We start from the raw sequence: 12,128 nt of genomic DNA on the forward strand, positions 1-12,128 counted from the left end.
AGGAGGGTTTTACTTTTATTTCTTTTTCCTACTACTTCAAACTTCAAGTGATTATTAATAAATCTTACAAAATATAATACTTAGAGTTATTGGATATTAATTTAAATTTTATAGTGCCCAATTCATTCCATTGATTTACTCTATTTCTTAGCCAGTACCACATTCTTTTGATGGTGACCACTTTACAGTAAAATAGAAAGCTACTTGCTGAGTTCTTTGCAGGCTTACTTATCCATCTTTTGCATCTACTTTTCAGTCAACTCTCACCTGTGGTTTCTCGAAGTTGCAGCATGTACAGCAGCTATTCCCCGGTAACTTTTTCAATAGGTAGGCTAAACCAGTTTGGGGGTAATTCATAGACTTGGTGAGTTAGGAGGGTGTCTGCCTCAAGCATGTGAGGACTTTTTTATAGCAGAATGGGTAGGATGAGAACAAATTATTTCAAGGGCTCTGTGAAGTGCCTAGAGCTTGCTAAGACATGGAAGAAAAAAAGGTCATCTATTATATCTCTGGCCATCGCCAGTTGTCCTAACTTTTGTTTTGCCATTGAACTTCAAAGATACTGGAAGAGAGAGACTAAAGAGTTTGGGTAATGATATATCACTTTAGTCAAATTCATGTTTGAGTCAGGAAATCACCCCAATGTCATTGATCCTTTTTTCCCCCATTCGAATAAGTTTATTTAGTCAAATTAGATCATTATTCCTTGGTTACAATAATCACATTATTTATCTCCTTCCCCTCCATTCACTCTTCCCACAGCCAACATGTGTCCTTGATCAGAACTCATTTCTATGTTGTTGTTTACACTAGGATGTTCATTTAGTCTACATCCGAAACAATATGCCTTCAACCCATGTATTCAAGCCGTTGTTTTCCTTTGGTGTTTTTACTCCCAGAGTGTTTCCCCTGGATGTGGATAGTGGTTTTTCTCTTAGGTTCCTCTGAGTTGTTCAGGATCACTGCACTGCCATTAATGGAGAAGTCCATTACATTTGATTGTACCACAGTGTATCAGTCTCTGTGTACAATGTTTTCCTGGTTCTGCTCCTCTCACTCTGCATCACTTCCTGGAGGTTGTTCCAGTCTCCATGGAATTCCTCCAGTTTATTATTCCTTTGAGTACAATAGTATTCCATCACCAACATATACCACAATTTGTTCAGCCATTCCCCAACTGAAGGGCATCCCCTCATTTTCCAATTTTTGGCCACCAGAAAGAGCGCAGCTATGAATATTTTTGTACATGTCTTTTTCCTTATGATCTCTTTGGGGTACAAAACCCAGCAGTGCTATAGCTGGATCAAAGGGCAGACAATCTTTTATTGCTCTTTGGTCATAGTTCCAAATTGCCCTCCAGAATGGTTGGATCAATTCACAAATCCACCAGCAATGTATTAATGTTCCAACGTTATCACATTCCCTCCAACACTCATTTCTTTCCTTTGCTGTAATGTTAGCCAACCTGCTAGGTGTGAGGTGATACCTCAGAGTTGTTATGATTAGCATTTCCCTGATTACAAGAGATTTAGAGCACTTTTTCATGTGCTTATTAATAGTTTTTATTTATTTAACTGAAAATTGCCTATTTATGTCCCTTAGCCATTTTTCAATTGGAGAATGGCTTGATTTTTTGTACAACTGGTTTAGCTCTTTATAAATTTGAGTAATTAGACCTTTGTCAATCATTTTTGTAATGAAGATTGTTTCCCAATTTGTTGCTTCCCTTCTAATTTTGGATGCATTAGTTTTGTTTGTACAAAACCTTTTTAATTTGATGTAATCAAAATTATTGATTTTACATTTTGTGATTATTTTCTAGTTCTTACTTGGTTTTAAAGTCTTTTCTTTCCCAAAGATCTGACAAGTATACTTTTCTATGTTTGCCCAATTTGCTTATAGCTTCCTTCTTTATATTCAGGTCATTCACCCTTTCTGAGTTTATCTTGGTGTAGGGTGTGAGATGTTGATCCAAACCTAATCTCTTCCACACTGTCTTCCAATTTTCCCAACAGTTTTTATCAAACAGAGGGTGTTGGTCACCAAAACTGGGATCTTTGGGTTTATCATAGACTGTCCTGCTGAAGCAATTTACCCCAAATCTAGTCCACTGATCCTCTTTTCTGTCTCTTAGGCAGTACCAAATTGTTTTGATAACCACTGCTTTATAGTATAGTTTGAGATCTGGGACTGCAAGTCCTCCTTCCTTTGCATTTTTTTTTCATGATTTCCCTGGATATCCTTGAACTTTTGTTCTTCCAAATGAACTTTGTTATTTTTTTTCTAATTCCATAAAGAAGTTTTTTGGTAGTTCAATGGGTATGGCACTAAATAAGTAAATTAATTTGGGTAGGATTATCATTTTTATTATGTTAGCTCATCCCACCCATGAGCAATCAATATTTTTCTAATTGTTTAGATCTAGTTTTAATTGTGTGGAGAGTGTTTTGTAGTTGTGTTCATATAGTTCCTGGGTTTGTCTAAGTATTTTATATTGTCTAGGGTGGTTTTCTAATTCTTTCTAATTCTCTTTCTAATTCTTGCTGCTGAACTGGGTTGGAGATATATAGAAATGCTGATGACTTATGTGGGTTTATTTTGTATCCTGCAACTTTGCTAAAGTTGTTAATTATTTCGACTAGCTTTTTGGTTGATTCTCTAGGATTCTTTAAGTAGACCATCATATCATCTGCAAAGAGTGATAGCTTGGTCTCCTCACTGCCAATTTTAATACCTTCAATTTATTTTCCTTCTCTAATAACTACTGCTAGTGTTTCTAGTACAATGTTATATAGGGGTGATAATGGACATCCTTGTTTTACTCTTGATCTTATTGGGAAAGCTTCTAGTTTATCCCCATTGCAGATGATGTTTGCTGATGGTTTCAGATATATACTGTTTATTATTTTTAGGAAAGACCCTTCTTTTCCTGTACTTTCTAGTGTTTTCAATAGGAATGGGCTTTTTCTGCATCTCTTGAGATAATCATGTGATTTTTGTCAGTTTGCTTGTTAATATGGTCAATTATGCAAATAGTTTTCCTAATGTTGAACCATCCTTACATTCTTGGTATGCATCCTGCCTGGTCATAGTAAATAACCGAGGTGATGACTTGCTGGAGTCTTTTTGCTCATCTCCTTTTTAAGATTTTTGCTTCTATATTCATTAGGGAGATTGTTCTATATAGTTTTCTTTCTCTGTTTTTGAACTGCCTGACTTTGGGATCAGTACCATGTTTGTGTCATAAAATGAATTTGGTAGAACTCCTTCTTGGCTTATTCTGTCAAATAGTTTGTATAATATTGGGGTTAGTTATTCTTTGAATGTTTGTTAGAATTCATTTGTGAATCCATCTGGACCTGGGGATTTTTTCTTAGGGAGTTCTTTGATGGTTTGTTCAATTTCGTTTTCTGATATGGGGTTGTTTAGGTAATCTATTTCTTCCTCTGTTAGTCTAGGCAATTTGTATTTCTGTAAGTATTCATCCATTTCACCTAGATTGCCATATTTGTTGCCATATAATTGGGCATAGTAGTTTTTAATGATTGACTTAATTTCCTCTTCATTAGTGGTGAGGTCTCCCTTTTCATCTTGGATACTGTCAATTTGTTTTTTTTCTTTCCTTTTTTAAATTAGACTGACTAGTACTTTGTCCTATTTTATTTGTTTTTTTTTTCAAAGTACTAGCTTCTAGTCTTATTTATTAAATCAATAGTTCTTTGACTTTCAATTTTATTGATTTCTCATTTGATTTTTAGGATCTCTAAGTTAGTCTTTATCTGAGTATTTTTAATTTGTTCACTTTCTAGTTTTTTAATTTCCATGCCCAATTCATTGACCTCTGCCCTTCTTAATTTGTTAATATATGAACTCAAGGATATAAATTTGCCTCTGAGTACTGCTTTGGCTGCATCCCATAGGTTTTGAAAGGATGTCTCATCATTTTTATTTTTTTCAGTGAAGTTATTAATTGTTTCTATGATTTGTACTTTAACTAACTGGTTTTGGAGAATCGTACTGTTTAATCTCTAATTAATTTTTGATTTACCTCTCCATGTACCCTTATTAATTATTATTTTCATTGCATTATGATCTGAGTAGGTTGCATTTATTATTTCTGCCCTTTTACACTCTTTTGCAATGTTTTTATGCCCTAAAACATGGTCAATTTTTGTGAATGTACCATGTGCTGCTGAAAAGAAGGTATATTCCTTTTTGTCCCTATTTATTTTTCTCCACATGTCTACTAATTCTAATTTTTCTAAGATTTCATTTACTTCTCTTTCCTCTTTCTTATTTATTTTTTGGTTTGATTTATCTAGTTTGGATAGAGGAAGGTTCAGGTTTCCCACTAGTATAGTTTTTCTGTCTATTTCATCCTTGAGCTCTTCTAGTTTCTCCTTTAGAAATCTGGATGCTATGCCATTTGATGGATAGATGTTGAGTACAGATATTTCCTTATTGTCTATACTGCCTTTATCAGGATGGAAATACCTTCCTTCTCTCTTTTAAATAGATTTATTTTTACTTTGGCTTTGTCAGATATCATAATTGTGACTCCTGCCTTTTTTTTTTTTAATCAGTTGATGCCTAGTAGATTTGTCTCCATACTCTTACTTTCACCCTATGTGTATCTATCTTCCTTATGTGTGTTTCTTGTAAACAGCATATGGTAGGGTTTTGGATTCTAATCCACTCTACTCTTTGCTTGCATTTTATGGGTGAGTTCATTGCATTCATATTCAGAGTTATGATTACTAGCTGTGTATTTCCCAGCATTTTGATTTCTACTCCTGGTCCTGCCTTATCTTTTTTCACTATTTCCTTCTACACAAATGTTTGTTTTTAATAAGTCCCCCTAGTTCACACCCTTATTTTACTTACCTTTCTACCCCCTCTCTTCTTATTACCCCTCTTATTTTCCCTGTAGTCTTTCTAAAATTTCCCCCTTCCCTCCCTTGTACTGCTTCCCTCCCCACCAGTCTGTTTGTTACCCTTCTATTCCCATATAGGGCGCAAATCTATTCTCTGCCCCAATGTTTTGGATTGTTTTTCCCTCTTTGGGTCAGTTTCAAAGCACATAAGTGTTGAGTATTTCCTATCTCCAACCTCATTACCCTTTCAGTTTATTGATGTTCTCCCCCCCCCTCCTGCCATGAGCTTCTTTGTGACCTGTAAATTTACCCCCATTTGTTTCCTTTCCCATTTCTTTTAGTATTAACCTCTTTTTTAGCTCTAGTTGTTTATATATATATATATATATATATGTATATATATATATTTTCACACACATATATCTGTTCATGCATGCATATATCTATATACCTATTTATGTCTTGTTATTTCATCCTATACAGTTTGTCACTGTTCCCTCTAAGTGTAATCATTCTTGCTGCCTAGGTGATAATAACAATTTTTAAGAGTTACCAATGACCTCTTTTCTTATAGGGATACATATCATTTTAACTTATTGAGTCTCTTAAAAATTATTTTTGTTGTTTTGTTTTGTTTTTCCTTTACCCCTCTTTTTTAATTACCTTTTGATGATTCTTTTGAGTTCTGTGCTTGGATGTCAAATTTTCTGTTCAGATCTGGTCTATTCTTTATGAATGATTGGAATTCTTCTGTTGTGTTGAATGACCATACTTTCCCCTTTTGAATTAAGTCCAGCAGGAGGGTTCCTTTGCTCTGTCTTTTTGTTAAGTTTGAATTTCAGTCCCCTGGTAGCATTCAGTTTGTGATCGGTAAGGAAGGGTATTAAGAGGTCTGAACTTCTGCTCCTTCTAGGCTGCCATCTTGACACTGCCTCCTCATTGATCCTTTTTGAAATGAAGGATGAGAAACAACACAAGTTAGGAGGCTGAAATAAGATTTTGAGAAAAAATTTATGCATGATTTCAATGAAACACTTAACTAAGCTAAAGCAAAGGACTTTACTATACTTATTTTCCCAGTTTTTGTTTAGTTTCATTTTTCTAATTGTCACAAATCATGTAATCCCATAGACTATTAAGACTTAAAATTTCAGGTCATTGAATACAGTTGTGTAGAATGAATTCTAATTACTTAACCTAATATAACAAGCCCTACAAACAGCATAAAAACATGAAAATGACAACTTAATATTATATTTTATCACATTTTATTTATTGTGGTATATAGTTCTCAATTATATTTTAATCTGCTTTTACCTACAATCAAGAGGGATTCTTCCTACTTTATACCTCTGACCTAATGGATGATGAAGAGGAGTTTTGTGATGAACAAACTACATATTACAAACCAAGAAATTATGAAGAAAATAGAGGAAGAATTATATTATCAGAGACACAGGTCACCTTAAAAAGCAGACTATCATGTAGAAAGAATTAATTGGCAACATGGTATAAATTCTACCACCTAAGGAAATTATAGGAACATGTCATTGCAATCTCTTCATATTGATTAAACTTATTTAATTTATAAGAAAAATTTCTTCAAATCCAAAGATAACAAGCAGAAAAAAATACCTTACTTCTAATTTGAATCAAACTTTATACTATTATGCTGAAAAGACAAGTTTCAACACCATGCAGTTATTGCTACAAACAAAATGACCACTGCTTGGTGTTTACAACTCCCACCCCCCCACTTAGGTCAAAAGTGAAATAAAAGAGAATTTTATCAGATACTTGAATATAGTGATTGTCCCCCAAAATGACAGGGATCTGAAATTCAGCCAAAGAATCATCACAGCTAGGGACAGGAAAAGAAACATTTTGATATTGATGAAATGAAGTTAGAGGCAAGAGGCTATATTGAGAAAGAACTATTAAAGAACTTATAAGACTATGACTTGGAGAAGGAAAAACCAAAATTTCATCAATAGAGATATTGTAGAATAACACAAGTGAAATTTATTGTTCAATCACAAAACCTACTCTGGCTGGGAATAGTCTGACTTCCTCAAGCTGCAAGACCTCAGAATGAAGCTTCACAAAAACAAAAACATCAAAATCCCTTCTCTAAAGAAACCAACACTTCAGACTATATCCTGGGAAACCGGGTCACTTGTCTCAAAGACAAATCTACCAGGCACGTGTCAAAGCAATAAAACCAAAATTAAGTAATTGCCTACCTAACTAAATCCCTAAATTAAAGAAACTGGTTAGCTAACTAAATTCTTACTTAAGTACTTCCAGCCACAAAATAACTTGAGGTCCCCATAAAGCAGAAGGAAGGCAAAAAGCAACTCTGAATTGCAGACAGTACAAACATAAAACATCGAACAGAAAAGGGCTGAAAAAGCAGAAATTTACCAAGCTCAGGAGCATTGGGTGCTTGAGCAATGGGGAGCATGGGATTCTAGAAAAGTCCCATATGCTGAGGCAAATATGACCAGAAAAAGAACTGGGATAGATCTGAATAAGCTGACTTCATTTTGAGAACTGCAGGTCACAAAAGCAAGGGTCTAGAGAACACTAATATGCTATGTGACCTCATGTTCTAGAAGTCCCAGGTATTTATCATGGAAGTATAAGCAGAGATAGTGCTTTGATGAACAGGTCTTGAGACAACCCTTCTCAGGAAGGAGGGCAACTGTGGGGACTTTCCCTTTTGGGTAGCAGATGGCCAGCAAACCACAGGATGAGTTCTCTCTGCCTCCCTTGTCTTATGCCATAATTCTGAGAGTTCAGGGTAAAAGTGCAGGGAGAATTAATCTTACTTTGCTGACACAGTATACTTTATTTATTTTGTTATATTTATCATTATTATATTTTATTTATATAATATTATATCTTAATTATTGTTACTGATTATTATCTCTTACACAGTTATTCAATGAACTAATAATTGGGGCTGCTATCTCACAAATCACCCAGTTGTGACATAACATCTAATATATATATATATGTATATATATATATATTACACACACACAAAGTACAATCTATAAATAGAATATTTCCCATGAAGCACTATTACCCTTTAACCTTAATTAGGTGGGTAATATATAGGTTATACATGTGTCATCATACAATAATATATTTCAATATTCATCATGTTGGCACCAGCAAACTTATATTGCCAAACCTTAACCATATGCATTGGTAGAGAATGTTTTTACCAAGAGTTGTTTAGACTAATTAAGTCACAGGTTTAGACAAATTAAAATAATAGATTATTAATATTATAAATGTCAAAGTTAAATATAATCCTATTTCTGGTTTCCCATTTTACAGATAAGGAAGATGAGACTCAGAGAAATGAAATTGTCTGCTTGGGGTTACAGAGCAGTCAGACTAGGACCCAAGAATTTTGATTCCTTTATATCTTAGGAGCCAGCGGTATATATTTATGAAGTGCAGAAGTTATTCACTCACAGAAGATCTTACTTTGATGGACACTAGAATTTCAACATTTTCCTTTTGTACCTTGGACAGTATTCTCCTTTAGAAAATATGATGCCTGCCTCATCTCTCTACATTAAATCTGATTATACAAACAAAATCAATGCAACCAAAATTAGAAGGGAAACAACAAAATGGGAAAAAATATAACAAATTTCTCTGATAAAGGTCTCATTTCTCAAATATATAAAGAACTAAATTAAATTTGTAAGAATACAAGTCATTCCTCAATTGACAAATGGTCAAAGTATATGAATAAGCAGTTTTCAGATGAAGAAATAAAAGGTATGAAAAGTCATATGAAAAAATGATCTAAATCCCTCTTGATTATAGAAATGCAAATCAAAACACTTTGAGGTACCACCATTGACCAATATGACAATAAAGGAAAATGATGAATGTTGGAGGGGATGTGGCAAAATTGGGACACAAATGCATTGCTGGTGGAATTGTGAACTGATCCAAATATTCTGAAGGGCAATTTGGAACTATATCCAAAGGGCTATAGAACAATGAATATAGAAAATCCTCTATTAGTCTCTAGTGGAGAGATTTAAAAAAGGGGGGTGGGGAAGGACCTTCTTATATTACAATATTTATATCTGCTCTTTTTGTGGTGACAAAGAATTAGAAATTAAAGGAATGCTGATCAATTCAGGAATGACTAAACAAACTGATATATCTGATGGTGAAGGAATACTATTGTGCTGAAAGGAATGATAAGCAGGATGATTTCAGATAGAGCTGGATAGACCTTAATGGACTGATTCAGAGTGAAATAAAGTAGAACCAGGAAAACATTGTACACAGTAATAGAAATTTTGTTGACTGATCAACTGTGATAGAGTATTAGCTATTATCAGCAATACTATGATCCAGGACAATTCTGAGGGACTTATGAAAAGAATGCTATCCACCTCCAGAAAAAGAACTGTTGGAGTCAAAATGTAGATCAAAGTATATGATTTTTCAATTGTTTATTTGGGTTTCTGTTTTGGGATTTTGACTTTATATGATTATTCACAAAAATGAACAATATTAAAATATGTTTGCATGATAATACATGTATAACCCAGATCAATTTGCCTGTCAGCACGGGGAAGGGGAATGGAGGGGAGGAAGGGAGCTAAATTTCATCAAAGAACTTAGGAAAGGGGGCAGCTGGGTAGCTCAGTGGATTGAGAGCTAGGGCTAGAGACGGGAGGTCCTGGGTTCAAATTTGACCTCAGATACTTCCCAGCTGTGTGACCCTGGGCAAATTACTTGACCCCCATTGCCTAGTCCTTACCACTCTTCTGCCTTGGAGCCAATACACAGTACACAGTATTGGCTCCAAGACAGAAGGTAAGGGTTAAAAAAAAAAGAACTTAGGAAAACTTGTGTGGAAATTTGTCATTACATGTAATTGTTAAAAAAAAAAGAAAAAAATAAAAATTAAAAAAATATTGATATTGAACTTATTATGAACAAGGATTGGCTTATCTCTCTGACCCTTCAAAAATCCCATCCAGCATCTATCTCCCCATTTGCAAGGATTAAAGGCATGTAGCCATCATTCCTGTCTACTTTTTGTATAGACTATATATTTTTGAGGCAATGTGGTATAGTGGTTGAAGAGCTGACCTCAACCACTTGAAGAAAAGCATTCTTTAATGATTTTAATTTTTATTAATGCTTTAATGCTTTTAATTTTAACTAAAAATACTTATTATGAAACCTTTAAAATTCACTTAACCTATTTCATCAAGGAAAATGACAATGGCGAAACATCCTTTCAAACCTTTTGGGATGCAGCCAAAGCGGCAAATTCATATCCCTGAAAGCTCATATTAACAAACAAGGGAGAGCAGAGATCAATCAATTGGAAATGCAATTGAAAAAACTCGAAAGCGATCAAATTATAAACCCCCAGCAGAAAACCAAATTAGAAATCCTAAAAATTAAGGGAGAAATTAATAAAATCGAAAGTGATAGAACTATTGATTTAATAAATAAGACAAGAAGCTGGTACTTTGAAAAAACAAACAAAATAGACAAAGTACTGGTCAATCTAATTAAAAAAAGGAAGGAAGAAAAGCAAATTCACAGCATTAAAGATGAAAAGGGGGACAGCACCTCCAATGAGGAGGAAATTAAGGCAATCATTAGAAATTACTTTGCCCAATTATATGGCAATAAATACACCAATTTAGGAGAAATGGATGAATATATACAAAAATACAAACTGCCTAGACTAACAGAAGAGGAAATAGAATTCTTAAATAATCCCATATCAGAAATTGAAATCCATCAAGCCATCAAAGATCTCCCTAAGAAAAAATCCCCAGGGCCTGATGGATTCACAAGTGAATTCTATAAAACATTCAAAGAACAGCTAATTCCAATACTATACAAACTATTTGACATAATAAGCAGAGAGGGAGTTCTACCAAATTCCTTTTATGACACAAACATGGTACTGCTTCCAAAGCCAGGCAGGTCAAAAACAGAGAAAGAAAACTATAGACCAATCTTCCTAATGAATATAGATGCAAAAATTTTAAATAGGATACTAGCAAAAAGACTCCAGCAAGTGATCAGAAGGATCATTCACCATGATCAAGTAGGATTCATACCAGGGATGCAGGGCTGGTTCAACATTAGGAAAACCATCCACATAATTAACCACATCAACAAGCAAACTAGCAAGAACCACATGATTATCTCAATAGATGCAGAAAAAGCCTTTGATAAAATACAACACCCATTCCTATTAAAAACACTAGAAAGCATAGGAATAGAAGGGTCATTCCTAAAAATAATAAACAGTATATATCTAAAACCAACAGCTAATATCATATGCAATGGGGATAAACTAGATGCATTCCCAATAAGATCAGGAGTGAAACAAGGATGCCCATTATCACCTCTACTATTTGACATTGTACTAGAAACACTAGCAGTAGCAATTAGAGAAGATAAAGAAATTGAAGGCATCAGAATAGGCAAGGAGGAGACCAAGTTATCACTCTTTGCGGATGACATGATGGTCTACTTAAAGAATCCTAGAGATTAAACCAAAAAGCTAATTGAAATAATCAACAACTTTAGCAAAGTTGCAGGATACAAAATAAACCCACATAAATCATCAGCTTTTCTATATATCTCCAACACAGCTCAGCAGCAAGAACTAGAAAGAGAAATCCCATTCAAAATCACCTTAGACAAAATAAAATACCTAGGAATCTATCTCCCAAGACAAACACAGGAACTATATGAACACAACTACAAAACACTCGCCACACAACTAAAACTAGACTTGAACAATTGGAAAAACATTAACTGCTCATGGATAGGACGAGCCAATATAATAAAAATGACCATCCTACCCAAACTTATTTATCTATTTAGTGCCATACCCATTGAACTACCAAAATACTTCTTCACTGATTTAGAAAAAACCATAACAAAGTTCATTTGGAAGAACAAAAGATCAAGGATATCCAGGGAAATAATGAAAAAAAAACACATATGATGGGGGCCTTGCAGTCCCAGACCTCAAACTATATTACAAAGCAGCAGTCATCAAAACAATTTGGTACTGGCTAAGAAACAGAAAGGAAGATCAGTGGAATAGACTGGGGGAAAACGACCTCAGCAAGACAGTATACGATAAACCCAAAGATCCCAGCTTTTGGGACAAAAATCCACTATTCGATAAAAACTGCTAGGAAAATTGGAAGACAGTGTGGGAGAGAC

General features: G+C 34.3%; 1 long non-coding RNA gene across 1 annotated transcript; it reads left to right on the plus strand.

The window, feature by feature from the left end:
- The first annotated feature begins 7,507 nt into the window (after window positions 1-7,507).
- LOC130455095 (uncharacterized) lies at window positions 7,508-8,557 on the plus strand. The gene is made up of 2 exons (XR_008912978.1): window positions 7,508-7,677; window positions 8,223-8,557. It is a non-coding gene; the product is annotated as an uncharacterized LOC130455095 (long non-coding RNA).
- Window positions 8,558-12,128: the final 3,571 nt, after the last annotated feature.

This window comes from Monodelphis domestica, chromosome 6, assembly GCF_027887165.1.
Source record: "Monodelphis domestica isolate mMonDom1 chromosome 6, mMonDom1.pri, whole genome shotgun sequence".
Taxonomy (NCBI): Eukaryota; Metazoa; Chordata; class Mammalia; order Didelphimorphia; family Didelphidae; genus Monodelphis; species Monodelphis domestica.